Raw genomic sequence first — 14,975 nt, forward strand, 5'->3', positions numbered from 1 at the left:
TGAGTTAATGTCTAAGCTCCCTAAGTCATCCTCAAACTGAGTACCCTCTTGCCTCAGTCTCATGAGTAGCTAGAATTGCAGAAGTGCAGTACCACTTCTAGCTGTATTAAATAGTTTTGTTAGTTTAGAAACTGTTTAATACTCATGAGAGCTTTAAAGTTTCTGAAGTAGTATGCCATATAATCAATTTATTATAATAAAGAATGATAAATTAGGTTCACCATTCTCCCAGTTTCCATAAAGGCAGATACAAACACATATATTATTCAAAATTTTATCACTGGTATTTACAGCTCTTGGGACACTAAGTTAAGCTGGTGATTCTTGGCTTTATATTCTTAGTTATCCTGCAATCCAACTTTCTCAGTGACTTCAAAGCATCACTTACCAGGTACTACTCAGTACCCTCCTCAATGGGACACTGTCTGTGAGCCCTGTGCTTCTGAGGCTTGGAGCAGAGTGAAGAGATCAGGTATTTGTCTTTCTCTCAGAAGATCTTTTTTCTCGTGGGTTACACACAGGTGATCCTTAGAGCTCAGGAAATGCTTGAGACTGGCTTGTCTGGCAGTGGATACAATATTCTTCAAAGGAATATTGCTCTTGAAGTGTCTCTGCTGTGATGGCTCCCTGACATAGGGCAATGGTCAGGAGTTTGGGCTTCTTTTCAGTAAAGGCAGAGACATGAATGACAGAAGCTATGCCCACATCCTATGGTGACTGGGTCTATAAGTTACTTCACGAAGATGGAGCCGGTGAGTTCCTTCTGAAAGACTTGCAGGATTCCGAATCTATTCATTTCTTTTGTCTCTTTTCTTTCTTTTTTATTTTTAAGGGATAAAAATCTGAATAATTTTAATTTTCTACCCAGAAAAAACAAAGAATTAAGAATAGTTTTACTCTAGTCATGATGTAATAATAATCCTATGTCTAAAGAAGAATAGAATTTACTTTTTATATGACACTCACAAAAAACTGATACATAAAAAGATCTCTCAAAATCTGTAGAAACCACTATGACTTCCCTGGTCATCAACATTCTCATTCTATATTTTTCTCATGCTTAAACCAGTTTCATATAATCCCTAGTGCTCTTCCTTTCCAAATTGAGATGAGACAGAATGACTCCCACAGGGAAGAATGGTGAGGAGAATGGCTGTTTTTCTATTAAGGAAGTGGTGAGCAAAGAATGCCCTGTCGGCAATCACAATCCCATCCAGGGAGTGGGCTTCAACACATCTACCTCAGTCACTCAAGATCCAGAAATTTGCTGTGAAGGAGATGGGGACTCTAGATATGTACATGGATTCCAAGATTCCAAGCTCAGCAAAAATTTCTAGAAAGAAAGAATACACAGTGTCTGAATTCTGCATCTATGTTCAATTGTCCAGAAAACTGAACAATGATGAAGAATCACCAAACAAGTATTATACTTTGGTAGCCTACATTCCAGTTGTCCCATTCAAAAACCTAGACAATGTGGATGAAAACTAATGGTTGATTGTCAAATGAAGTTATAAAACTGCTTTTAAAAAAAAAAAGGAATCCCAGTTTCATGGAGATGTGATATTCCTCTAAACAGCTTTAAGCATGGGTGTTTAGCTCAATTTACATTTTTATAGTGTGGATTCTGAACACCCTTAACATCAGCCATAATACTTACTGCCAGTACTTCACATAGAAAAGGGCATGTGAAGGCTAGGGACTTAGCTCAGTGTGTTGAGAGCCATGGACAGGTCAAGATGGTGCCTGGCATTTTCCCAGAAGGGGCAGCTCCTGTTGCCTCAGGTGCCCACTACTTTTGAGTTCTGGCAGAGTTTCTGTTGCGTTCCCATTGAATTTTCACAGAGTTCCCGTGGAGTTCGCATGGGTTCTGGAATAAAGTTTGTTCCTGCTTGAATCTACAAGTGGCTCGTGACCTCCTGGTTATTTGTGCCCAGCCAGACTGTGGCATTTGGTGGTCCATACAGGGAACGTCTGAAGCTTGGGGGTAAGTGAAACTGCTCGCGCCTGAGGGCAGAGCGAGATAATGGGTGACCGGTTCAAAAAACAATGTGTTCTTGTTTTGATTTGTTTTGTTTTTGTTTTAAGCTGCCTGTCCCTAGAACTTTCTCAGGCACACTGGGGAAAGTAGTTGGCTCAAGGTTTGAAGTTGTTCAGCCCTGAGAAGAGACAGAGATAGACAACGGATACACATGTCAAGAAAATAGAATAACTGATGCAACAAATTTTTGTTCCGTTTTTGTTTGATTTTGTTTTGGTTTTGTTTGTGTTATATTTTTGGGATGTGTTATCTTTATAGCAGAAATATGGAATTAAAAATTAGTAAAAACCAAACCAAAAGGGTGTTAAGTAAATTACTAGAAGAAGGAGGCATCTCAGTAAAATCAAGAACAGTTAGGGCATATGTTAAGATGATTCAAAGGTGTAGCCCATGGTTCATTAAAGAGGGGTTGTTAAATATATCACAATGGAACCATCATGGTGAAGATTTAAAAAAGATAGAAAAGGAAAGCCCAGGAACTCTGCCAGTTGGCACATTACCATTATGGATGTTGGTACAATCTTGTTTGCTTAGTCAAGAAGAAGACATTTTAGATCAAGTAAAGGAGGAAGTTTCTCAAGTTAGTCAGGTGGGGGAAGAAAGTTTAGAGAAGGAAAGGCTATCAGGGGACAAGTTTCAACTGGAGGTTGCTACTAACACCTTTCTATCACCAGAGGGAATGGGTGTCCAACCAACAGCTCCACCTATGGAGAAAACATATGCTGAGTGGCCCTCAACCCCCATAGTTGATAGATGGGATCCTGAGACAGGACCTCAAATATTAGCAAGCCCTGTATTTGAGGAGGCATGAGGGCAGCAAATTCACCATGCTTTAGATTTCAAAACAGTGAAGTAGGTGAAAGAGGCTGTAAAAACCTATGGTCCTCAAGGACTCTTCACTGTAAGTATGGTCGAATCCATTGCCAACTTGAACATGATGCCAGCAGATTGGAATAGTATGTGCAAAGCTGTGCTAAATGGAGGACAATATCTGTTATGGAAGGTTGTCAATCAGGAATTTTGCATGGAGATGGCTAGGCGAAATGCAGCAGCCGGTTATCCTCAGAGAAATCTAGATATGTTTTTAGGAGAGGGACCTTATGAGGGTCACCTGCAACAAATTACATATGATCCTACCATATACTTACAAATCTCTTCAGCTGTGGTAAGGGCATGGAAAATTTTTCAGGGGAATGGAGATTTCCAAGGTCAATTATCTAAGGTAATACAAGGAGCTCATGAACCTTATGCTGAATTTGTAGATAGGCTTATACAAACAACTACTAGAATCTTTGGGGATGTAGAACAAGCAATGCCATTAATAAAACAACTAGCCTACAAACAAGCAAATAGATGGTGCAGGGAGGCCATTAGACCATGTAAACATGGAGATTTAAATACATATATTAAATTATATAGAAACATTAATGAACAGGGGCAAGCCTTGGCAGCTGCAGTACACAGGCTTTAGGTGCCAGGCCAAAAATATGCTACAATTGTGGACAAACAGGACATTTTAGAAGAAATTGCTCCATGGGAGGAGGGTTTAAAAAAACTGGATATGATCAAAAGGGTAGAATACCGGATATTTGCCCACAATGCCATAGAGGGAGACATTGGGCTAATGAATGCCATTCTTAAACCACTATAGAGCAAACTCCATTATCAAAAAATGGACAAAGACCAGGTATTTACTGACAATATCATGGAGGAAAAAATTGGACTCCATTGCCAAAAAATGGACAGGGGGCCTATTGCTCCGGGGCCCACATCCACAAATATACAGGGCAAGGGAGAAACCCAGGAACACTATCAGGGTAGTGCCCAGGACACATTATCCATTAGATCTCTCATCAGACAAACCAGAGAAAGAGCAGGGTTGGACATCTGCGCCTCCACCAGAGCAGCACTAACTCCAGAGATGAGAGTTCAAGTCACTCCCACAGGGGTAAAAGCACCTCTTCCCCAAAGAATGGTAGGCTTATTGTTAGGACACAGTTCTTCTACTCTAAAAGGACTTATGATAAGTCCTGGAGTAATTGATCCCAATTATGAAGTTGAAATAAAAATTATAGCCAGTTCTCCAAGGGGTATATCAGTAATTTCACCAGGAAATAGAATAGCACAGTTATTAATAATATCCAGCCTACATGATAAATCTTCCAGTCTTACTATAGAAAGAGATTCCAGGGGATTAGGCTCCATAGGTGTAGAGTGGGCTATGCTTTCTTTAAATTTAGATTCTCGCCCAATGCTAAAAACTAAATATTCAAGGACATGAATTCAATGGGCTACTGGATACAGGTTCAGACCTTAGCATTATCTCATCAAGAATGGCCAAAACATTGGCCATTACAACAAGCCACTCAAATGCTTTGAGGCCTAGGAGTGGCAACTAATCCCCATAGAAGTGTGATGGTAATAGATAGGAAGGATCCTGAAGGATGTGAAGGAACTATACAGCCATATGTATTGGATCATCTTCCTATAAATTTATGGGGATGAGATGTCCTAAATCAATTAGGACTAACATTAACAAATAACATCAATTCAAATGCACCCACTATTATTGCTAGATAAGGTTTTAGGAAAGAAAAAGGATTAGGAGAAAAAGGACAAAGTATAGTGGCACCAATACAAATAGATCAATAAGTAGACATGGATTGGGTTTTCTGAAGGGGTCACTGAGACAATAAAAATTCCTTGGAAATCAGAAAGACCAGTATGGGATCCTCAGTGGCCCCTGACTAAAGAAAAGAACAAGCAGCCCATGACCTGGCCAAATAACAATTAGTGGAGGGACATATACAATCTTCTGTATCTCCCTATAATACTCCCATTTTTGTCATCAAAAAGAAATCTGGTAAATGGAGATTATTGCAAGATTTAAGAGCTATTAATAATGAGATGATTATTATGGTACCTGCTCAATCGGGGATTCCTCAATTGTCTGCTTTGCAAAAAAACTGGTATGTTTTAGTTATAGATATGAAAGATTGTTTTTTTTTTCAATTCCAATTCATCCTGAGGATAGTCCATGTTTTGCATTTACTATTCCTGCACTGAATCATGAAGGTCCTGATCAGAGATATGAATGGAAAGTACTCCCTCAAGGGATGGCTAACAGCCCAACTATGTGTCAAATTTATATTAACAAAGCAATACAGCCACTTAGAAATCAAAATCCTGAACTACAAATATTTCACTATATGGACAATGTATTATTAGCACACCAAGATAAAAACACATTGCTTAATAACTAATTAAAAAAATTATAATCCAGAGATAGCAATAGATAAACTACAATTAAATTTTGCAACTAATTATTTAGGAGTTCTATTATCCTTAACTATGGTCCATCCAATAAAAATTCAAATATGAGTAAATCAACTCAAATCACTTAATGACTTTCAAAAGTTATTAGGAGACATAAATTGGATAAGGCCTTATATAGACATACCAACACCAGAGTTGGACCTTTATTTGATATCCTAAAAGGTCCATCAGATCCAAATTCACCCCACATGTTAATGCCTGAAACAAGAAAAACATTAAAAATCATTGAAACGTATATGGAAAATATGCATTTGGATAGAATTGATATAAGTTTGCCTTTATTATTTATTGTACTACAAACAAAAAAATATTCCTACAGGAGTATTTTGGCAGGAAGGTCCATTATTATGTATACATTTATCTTATTCTCCTAACACTATTGTTACTAGGTATCCTGAGGCTGTAGGACAATTAATACTCAAAGGAATAAAAGCAGCAAAGGAAGTGTTTGGAATTTCTCCCAATAAAATTATTACTCCATATACTATGGATCAAATTGATGAGTTAGCTAATGAGTTAAATACTTGGGCAATAATCATGTACAAATCTAGTGTTTCATTTGAAAACCACTTACCATCTAATCCTTTGTTGTCTTTTTGGTCTTCTCATCCTGTAGTTTTTCCAAAAAATGACAAGAAAAACACCTATCATTAATGCTCCAAACATATTCACTAATGGGTCAAATAATGGTACAGCAGCAATAGTTACACCTGATCAAACTTTTACATTTATACTACCCAAACAATCAGCTCAAAAGGTAGAGCTTAATGAAGAATTTCAAGCTTTTGTGATGTTTGAAGATTCTGTATTAATTTATTTTCCGATATTCAGTATATAGTTAATGCTATAGTATCCCTTGAAGATGCTGGTAGGATTTCCCTTCCTCTACTGTTTTCTCTTTGTTTTCCACTATACAAAGTCTAATCTGGACAGCAAATTCCATTCTTTATAGGACATATCAGGGCACATACAGGATTGCCTAGAGCCCTCATTTTGGGCAATGATTTAGCAAATAAAACTACACATAACATACATATTTTTTCTATGCTACAAGAAGCCACACATTTTCATAAATCCTTCCATGTCAATGCAAATACTTTAAAAGAGGGTTTTAAAATAAATAAGGAACAAGCTAGCAAATAATAAAACCTTGTCAAAATTGTGTGACTTTTTACCACAAGTTAATCTTGGAGTCAATCCTAGAGGACTGATACCTAACCATATTTGGCAGATGGATGTCACACACTTGCCAGAGTTTGGGAAATTAAAATATTTGCATTGTAACATGTAACGTTGATACTTCTTCCGGATTTTTGATGGGCTCCCTTCATGCTGGAGAAAAAACTAAAGATATTATACCTCATTGCTTACAAAATTTTGCCACAGTGGGCATTCCAAAACAGTTAAAAACAGATAATGGTCCTGGTTATGCTTCTACATCTTTTAAACAATTTTGCTCATCATTTGGCATTACTCATATAACAGGAATCCAATACAATCCACAGGGACCATGCATAGTTGAAAGAGCTCATCAAACTATTAAAATATACTTATTAAAGCAAAGAGAGAAAATTGGGAAGGGGTATATATCCCCCAAAGATAAACTTAAAATAATGTTTTTTACTCTAAACTTTTAAAATTTGGATTCATCGGGGCTTAGTGCTGTGGAAAGGCACATGTGTCCAAAAAATGTACATAAGCCCAAGGTACTTTGGAAGGCTATTTTAACATGATAATGGAAATTTCCTGACCCAGTGATTGTCTGGAGTCGGGGGTCTTTTTGTGTATTTCCACAGGGAGAACAGCAGCCAATGATCTGGATTCCAGAGAGACTAACTAAAGCAATTTCTACAGACCAAAAAAAGGTGATTTGGCTCAAATCCATAACAGTTGATATCCAGATCTTCAGTTCAGCTAGCCTTACATCTGCAACAGTGGTTCTCCCACACCTGGAGGCTAATGAATAATGAACACCATTAAGGCCTATTTCAAATTAAAAAGAAAAACCTTGGGGCTTTCTTGTGGGAATACCTTCAGACCCATATGCAAGTTACAGGAAGAAGGATGGGATATCAAAAGAAGAGTCAAACCCAGGTGGTAACCAGGATGCTTTTTTCAATATCTATTTTATTATTGCCCTTTCCCATATCATGAAGTTCTATTTTGTTTTTTGAGCTCATACAGACCTACGTTAATATTTTTCTGATCAGTTCTATTTTTTGACTGTGGAGTTTTTGAGCATTTCAATGGGGATTTCACCTGTGAAAAGCTACAAGACCTTTACAATTACATTATGTGTTGTATTTATTGTGTTATGTGTGCACACTTGTGTTATGTGTTGTATGTCTGTATGTCCTTATGTCCATATATCATATATGAGGAGCGCTCACGAAAAAATGGATCCAAATTTTTTTTTATTCACGTGATTTAAATGGTTTAATTTAAATTAGGTAAACAGCTGTTGAGGATTGTTTTATAATGTGGTTAACATATATGTTTGTTTACTTTCACCTTTCCTTTTCATTATATCTAATTCAATTCAGGATACTAAATTGTTTAGAAAATTGCTTTTTTTAGTGCCTGATAGAATGTTACATAATTTTTTCTTAGCCATCATTGCCAGAATTCCTGTCTTCATCCTAGTGCTGGTGAAGACAAAGATAGAGGATCACTTAAAACCAAACTGCAGCTTCAGCGACAGTTTTCACAACAAACTGTATAAACTGATGCATCAATGAATAATAACTTAACAAGGGGTGCTCAATCAAAGAGTCAATTTACTTTCTGAGGAAATGGACATATTAATTGATTCCTCTGCTTTGAACAGCTTTCAGAACTTGCCTGGACTATGTATCACTTGTATGCATTGTGAACTATCTGTTGATACAGTGAATTGTGGTAGTGCCGGGGTATCTTTGCTGATGATGTCATCAGTGGTACAATTTTTCCAAAAGGGGCCGTCAATTGGCTTGGTGATGTGGCATTTTGTATCCTCCCCTTTCTGCTTATAGCAGGTTGTTTATGGTGTTTTTGTAAAAACCACTATCCACAAGTATTGCTAAATAATGCTGGGCCGGTAGTCAATGACAGGTAAGAGCCAATTGCAATGGTACCAACCTAAGACAGTAGGCTGACGCCTTGAGATCAGCTCATCCAATGATGGGTAAGGACCATATGTAGTATTGGACAACCTAAGACAGGCACGGTCCCTAAGCCACATACTTGTTGTTTAATTAAACAAAAGGGGGAGGGATGTTGAGAGCCATGGCCAGGTCAAGATGGTGCCTGGCATTTTGGCAGAAGGGGCGGCTTTTGCTGCCTCAGGTGCCCGCTACTTTTGAGTTCTTGCAGAGTTTCCGTGGAGTTCACATGGGTTCTGGAATAAAGTTTGTTCCTGCTTGAATCTACATGTGGCTTGTGACCTCCTGGTTTTTTGTGCCCAGCCAGACTGCAGCATCAGTGGAAGAGTCAGGCCCATCATTGTGGAGGCCCTGGGATTGCTTTCCATCACCATAAAAAACAAAACAAAACAAAACAAAACAAAAAAAAAACGAAGAAAGTGAAAAAAGAAAAAAGTGAAAAGGAATGGCCCGCCATTGGACTTTTACTTTAGTTATTTTATTTAAGTATTAAATTTGATAACATTATGATTTCAACCAGAATCCACTACTCCCAAACAATTTCTAAATGTCTAAGGGCTAATAATTAAAGTTAATTTTGTAAAACTGTATCAGATTTCAACAAAAGTCTACTGAAAAATATATTAATCTATTGTGATAAAAATCCTACCTTTATTATATATTCTCCTGTAAAAAATACACACAAATTACAACAGGTACATCTTGCAAATTATTAAAACTATTATCAAGTAATGTTCACATTAGAAAAATATGTATTTATCTTAATTGATGCCAGAAAACAAGCAGTGCTTTCTGTTGGAATGTACTTTGCCACACTTTCTGAACAGGACCCCATAGCTCAAAAAATAAGAACCAATACATGGGATGACAGATAATTAAAAACTTTCTGCACAACAAGAAACCAACAGAGTGAAGAGAAACTACTGAACCAAAGAAAAATTTTGTCATCATCTCTATGACAGAGTATTAATATTCAGAACAGAAAGAACACAAAACATTGAGCACTATAAAAGCAACTAATCCAATTAACAAAGGAGGCATATGAACTGAACAGAAAGTTCTCAAAAAGAAATACAACTGTCTGACAACTATCTGAAAATATGCTCAGTGTGTACAGGATGCACACCTGTAATCTCAGAGATTGGAGAGGCTGAGAAAAGAGGTTTTCAAATTCAAGACCAGTTTCAGCAAATCAGTAGACTCTAAATAACTTGTTGAGATTCTGTCTCAAAATGAAAACTAAAAAGATCTGGAGAGTTGGCTCAGTGTTAAAACACCTCTAGGTTAAGTCTCTAGTACCCAAACTTCATAAAAACAAATACCAAGGAAGGATAAAAGAAATATTTAATATTCTTAGCCCTCAGGGAAATTCAAATAAAAAATACACTGTGATTCTCACTCCAATGAGAATGGAAATTATCAAGATTACAAAATAAATAACAGCAAATTCTTGTAGGGATGTGAAAAAAGAAAATATTATACACTTTGGTGAGGATGTCAATTGGTTTTTTAAATACAAATGAACAACAATGCAACACATAAATTATTGAAGTAGATTAATCATCAAATTAATTCCAAGGGATGTACAAAGTTAAGAAAATAGCAGTCGAATTATTTCTAAGAAAAAAAATATATCACTTCACAGAAAATAAGTTTATTTTGCTTATAATTGAAGTTCATATATTTGCTTGCTTTGATATGGGAAAGTAGGAGGAATTGCTCTTCTGTATACTGACCTAAGAAATATGTCTGTGGGCTCACTGATACCTGTGCAGAAGTAACAATATGAAGATTGTGTATAGTACTGGCAGGCTTCAGAAATCTTCCAACCAGTCCAAAAGGCACTCTGTAGGTTCTGGAGAAGAATGAGTTGGGCTCTTCAAGGTTTTTTGGGTTTTTTTTTTTTTTTTAATTGGCCCTAAAACCATACCACTTTCTCTAAGAGATTGCTTTCCTTGGAGCTTGGGCTAGATGCTTGAATGGATGATCCATTAGGTTTGTCCAAAAAGAAACTGACTTAGGTCCTCAGCTAATCTCCATAAACAATCTTGTAAAAACTTCCTCTCATCAATAGCCACCGATTTTACAACACTTGAAACTTCATAGGTCAATGATCAATGTAATTTTTTTGGAATTTTTTTGTTGTTGTTTATGAAATGCTAGAAATGAAGTGTCATAAATTTATGCTTTTAGCAAGCATTTTGGGAAACTTGGAAATGATTTGCTTCAGATTGGCTTTAATTCTATCCTGTCTTGTAGAGAATTATGCAGTTATCCATTTGTTTATGTCTTTTTTAAAAATTTTAATCCAAGAATATCTTTGATCCCTCTCCACACTGGAGATTTCTCCAGCCCTCACATTCCAGATTATGCTTCCCAAGGCCAAGATTATTTCTTGCTCAGTGAACTTTGTGGGGCAATTTAATGTGTAATTTACATTATACTTATTTATTTTTTTGTTTACTTTTTATATAGTCTGAGTTGCTCAGGCTGGCCTTGAACTTGATATCTTCCTGTCTTAGTTTTCCAAGTGGTGAAATTACAGGTGAGCACCACTGGGACAGTTATACTTTGCTTATTATTACAAAAAGGAAAGAACAATGCAAAAATATGAAATAGTTAATTTATTGACTTTGAGAAATAGTGTTTTAAACAGAAGTAAATCATATTGCCAATGTACCAAACTTGATTTTTAAATACAGATGCCTCCCTTTTCCTGGCATACTTCACACCAAGATTCAATTGTGGGAATACAAGGGTTTTAGAAGGAATGAGAATTCACACCTGATCTTTTAGTCTTCCAACATACATATATGTATGTATACAATTTATGGTCTGGTTAGTTTTCCCAACTGTGCTTTCTAGAAATGATCTTGGATTCTAAAAGCACAAGCTGCACTCTGGAGTTCCATAATTGTTAAACACAAAGGCTTATTTCCAGTTCTAAATCAATTTTTTTAGCAGAATCCACTACTCTGCAAAGTATAAAAATCTATTTATTAAGAAAATGTGAGCAGAAGTTGTGGAACAAGCTTGTAATCCCAGCCACTCCCTGACTCAGTCAAGAGAACCACAAGTTTCAGACCAGCCTCTGAAATTTAGTGAGTGCCAAAGACATTGAACTAGATCCTCTCTTAAAATTTAGAAATCACACACACACACACACACACACACACACACACACACAGAGAGCTGGGGATGTAACTCAGTTCCACATCACCCCTGGGTTCAATTCCCAGTAGCTAAATAAATTGATTAATTAAAAAAAATATTTTAAAAAGATTAAATTGAATTTTAAAATAATATAAAGCTGGGATACATATAGTTCAGTGGTAAAACACCCCTGGGTTAGGAAGAAAGAAAAAAAAGTAAGAATAGGAATGAAAGAGAAAAGAACTCCTATGATTTTTTCCATAGTATTTATAAAGTTGCTGTAGGGGTGTTGAGAATAAAATGACTTAATTTATTATTTTGGGTTTTTTTGGTATTTTAAAAAATTCTGATAATTAATTTCTAGTTCTTGTGTAACTGCAAAATAAACTCTAAGTATCTGCTCTGGGCGCACCTAGATCCGGAACCCATCCTTCGCACTGTCCTCCTTGTTCTGCTGTTTTTTGTTTGAAAAAATTGATTCCTTTCATGCATCAAACGGAATATCTTTTCACATATTTGGAAAATTTTATATCCATTGCGCATTTTAATTAAGTTGTTGTTTTGTATGAACTTCGAATATTAAAGAATCTCAACAGGCTGTATTGTCTTCTAAATTTTTTTTTTTTGGCTTTTTATTGCTTTTTATTTTCCCTAATAATTTGAAATGCTCTCTTAAATGAAGAGTCCAGAGCATGATGGTGCCTGTTTGGCCTTCTCATGAGAGATTAAGCACATCTAAGTTCTATTCTAAAGCCCTCGATTTTCCAGAGTGTTTGGCTGCTCCATAACTAATGAACTCCTATAATGCTGTAACAAGGTCGGATAGAGAGAAGATTTTAAATTAGAACAGCAACAAATGTTAAAATGACAGGAGAAGATGTTGGACCTCACAGCTGTCCCCATGCATGTAAACAGTTGTGGTTCACCAAATATTTACAAAGAACAAAGGCAGCTAAGGTGGCCCTGCCACGTGACCACAGAGCAAACACAGCTCAAGGCCACTCAGCCCACCTTCTCTGATAATGTGTGATTCTTTTTTTTTTTTTATTGGTTGTTCAAAACATTACAAAGCTCATGACATATCATCTTTCACACATTTGATTCAAGTGGGTTATAAACTCCCATTTTTACCCCAAATACAAATTGCAGAATCACATTGGTTACACATTCACATTTTTACATAATGCCATATTAGTGACTGTTGTATTCTGCTACCTTTCCTATCCCCTACTATCCCCCCTCCCTTTCCCTCCCATCTTCCCTCTCTACTTTATCTACTGTTGTTCAATTCTCTCCCTTGTTTTTTTGCCTCCCTTTCCCCTCACAACCTCTTATATGTAATTTTGTGTAACATTGAGGGTCTCCTTCCATTTCCATACAATATCCCTTCTCTCTCCCTTTCCCTCCCACCACTCGTCTCTGTTTAATGTTAATCTTTTCCTCATGCTCTTCCTCCCTGCTCTGTTCTTAGTTGCTCTCCTTATATCAAAGAAGACATTTGGCATTTGTTTTTGAGGAGTTGTTTAGCTTCACTTAGCATAATCTGCTCTAATGCCATCCATTTCCCTGCAAATTCCATGATTTTGTCATTTTTTAGTGCTGCAAAATATTCCATTGTGCATAAATGCCACATTTTTTTATCCATTCATTTATTGAAGGGCATCTAGGTTGGTTCCACAGTCTAGCGATTGTGAATTGTGCTGCTATGATCATTGATGTGGCAGTATCCGTATAGTACGCTCTTTTAAGGTGCTCAGGGAATAGTCCGAGAAGGGCAATAGCTGGGTCAAATGGTGGTTCCTTTCCCAACTTTCCCAGGAATCTCCATACTGCTTTCCAAATTGGCCGCACCAATTTGCAGTCCCTCCAGCAATGTACAAGTGTACCCTTTTCCCCACATCCTCACCAGCACTTATTGTTGTTTGACTTCATAATGGCTGCCAATCTTACTGGAGTGAGATGGTATCTTTGGGTGGGTTTGATTTGCATTTCTCTGACTGCTAGAGATGGTGAGCATTTTTTCATGTACTTGTTGATTGATTGTATGTCCTCCTATGAGAAGTGTCTGTTCAGGTCCTTGGCCCATTTGTTGATTGTGTTATTTGTTATCTTATTGTTTAATTTTTTGAGTTCTTTGTATATTCTGGATATTAGGGCTCTATCTGAAGTGTGAGGGGTAAAAATTTGTTCCCAGGATGTAGGCTCCCTATTTACCTCTCTTATTGTTTCTCTGCTGAGAAAAACTTTTTAGTTTAAGTAAGTCCCATTTATTTATTCTTTTTATTAACTCTTGGGCTATGGGCATCCTATTAAGGAATTTGTAGCCTGACCCCACAATACGTAGATCAGAGCCAACTTTTTCTTCTATCAGGTGCAGAGTCTCTGATTTGATATCAAGCTCTTTGATCCATTTTGAGTTAACTTTTGTGCATGGCAAGTGAAAGGGGTTCAGCTTCATTTTGTTGCATATGGATTTCCAGTTTTCCCAGCACCATTTGTTGAAGATGCTATCCTTCCCCCATTGCATGCTTTTAGCCCCTTTATCAAATATAAGAAAGTTGTAATTTTGTGGATTAGTCTCAGTGTCCTCTATTCTGTACCATTGGTCCACCTGCCTGTTTTTGGTACCAGTACCATGCTGTTTTTGTTACTATTGCTATGTAGTACAGTTTGAAATCTGGTATCACTATGCCTCCAGATTTACACTTCTTGCTTAGAATTGCTTTTGCTATTCTGGGTCTTTTGTTTTTCCATATGAAATTTATGATTGCTTTATCTATTTCTACAAGAAATGCCATTGGGATTTTGATTGGCATTGCATTAAACCTGTAGAGAACTTTGGGTAATATCGCCATTTTGATAATGTTAGTTCTGCCTATCCATGAACAGGGTACATTTTTCCATCTTCTAAGATCTTCTTCTATCTCTCTCTTTAGGGTTCTGTAGTTTTCATTGTATAAATCTTTTACCTCTTTTATTAGGTTGATTCCAAACTATTTTTTTTGAGAATATTGTGAATGGAGTGGTTGTCCTCATTTCCATTTCAGAAGTTTTGTTGCTGATATACAGGTATGCCTTTGATTTATGCGTGTTGATTTTATATCCTGCCACTTTGTTGAATTCATTTATTAACTCTAGCAGTTTCTTTGTAGACTCTTTTGGGTCTGTTAGATATAGTATCATATCATCTGCAAATAGTGATAATTTAAGTTCTTCTTTTCCTATTTTTATGCCTTTAATTTCTTTTGTCTGTCTAATTGCTCTGGCTAGTATTTCAAGAACTAAATTGAATAGAAGTGGTGAGA

The 14,975-nt window shown here is 36.6% G+C and overlaps 1 protein-coding gene across 1 annotated transcript in view; it reads left to right on the top strand.

Moving 5' to 3' along the window:
• Nucleotides 1–14,975, top strand: part of LOC143640667 (putative N-acetylated-alpha-linked acidic dipeptidase) — a 357,153-nt gene that overhangs the window by 249,128 nt on the left and 93,050 nt on the right.

This window comes from Callospermophilus lateralis, chromosome 2 (assembly GCF_048772815.1).
Source record: "Callospermophilus lateralis isolate mCalLat2 chromosome 2, mCalLat2.hap1, whole genome shotgun sequence".
Classification (NCBI taxonomy): domain Eukaryota; kingdom Metazoa; phylum Chordata; class Mammalia; order Rodentia; family Sciuridae; genus Callospermophilus; species Callospermophilus lateralis.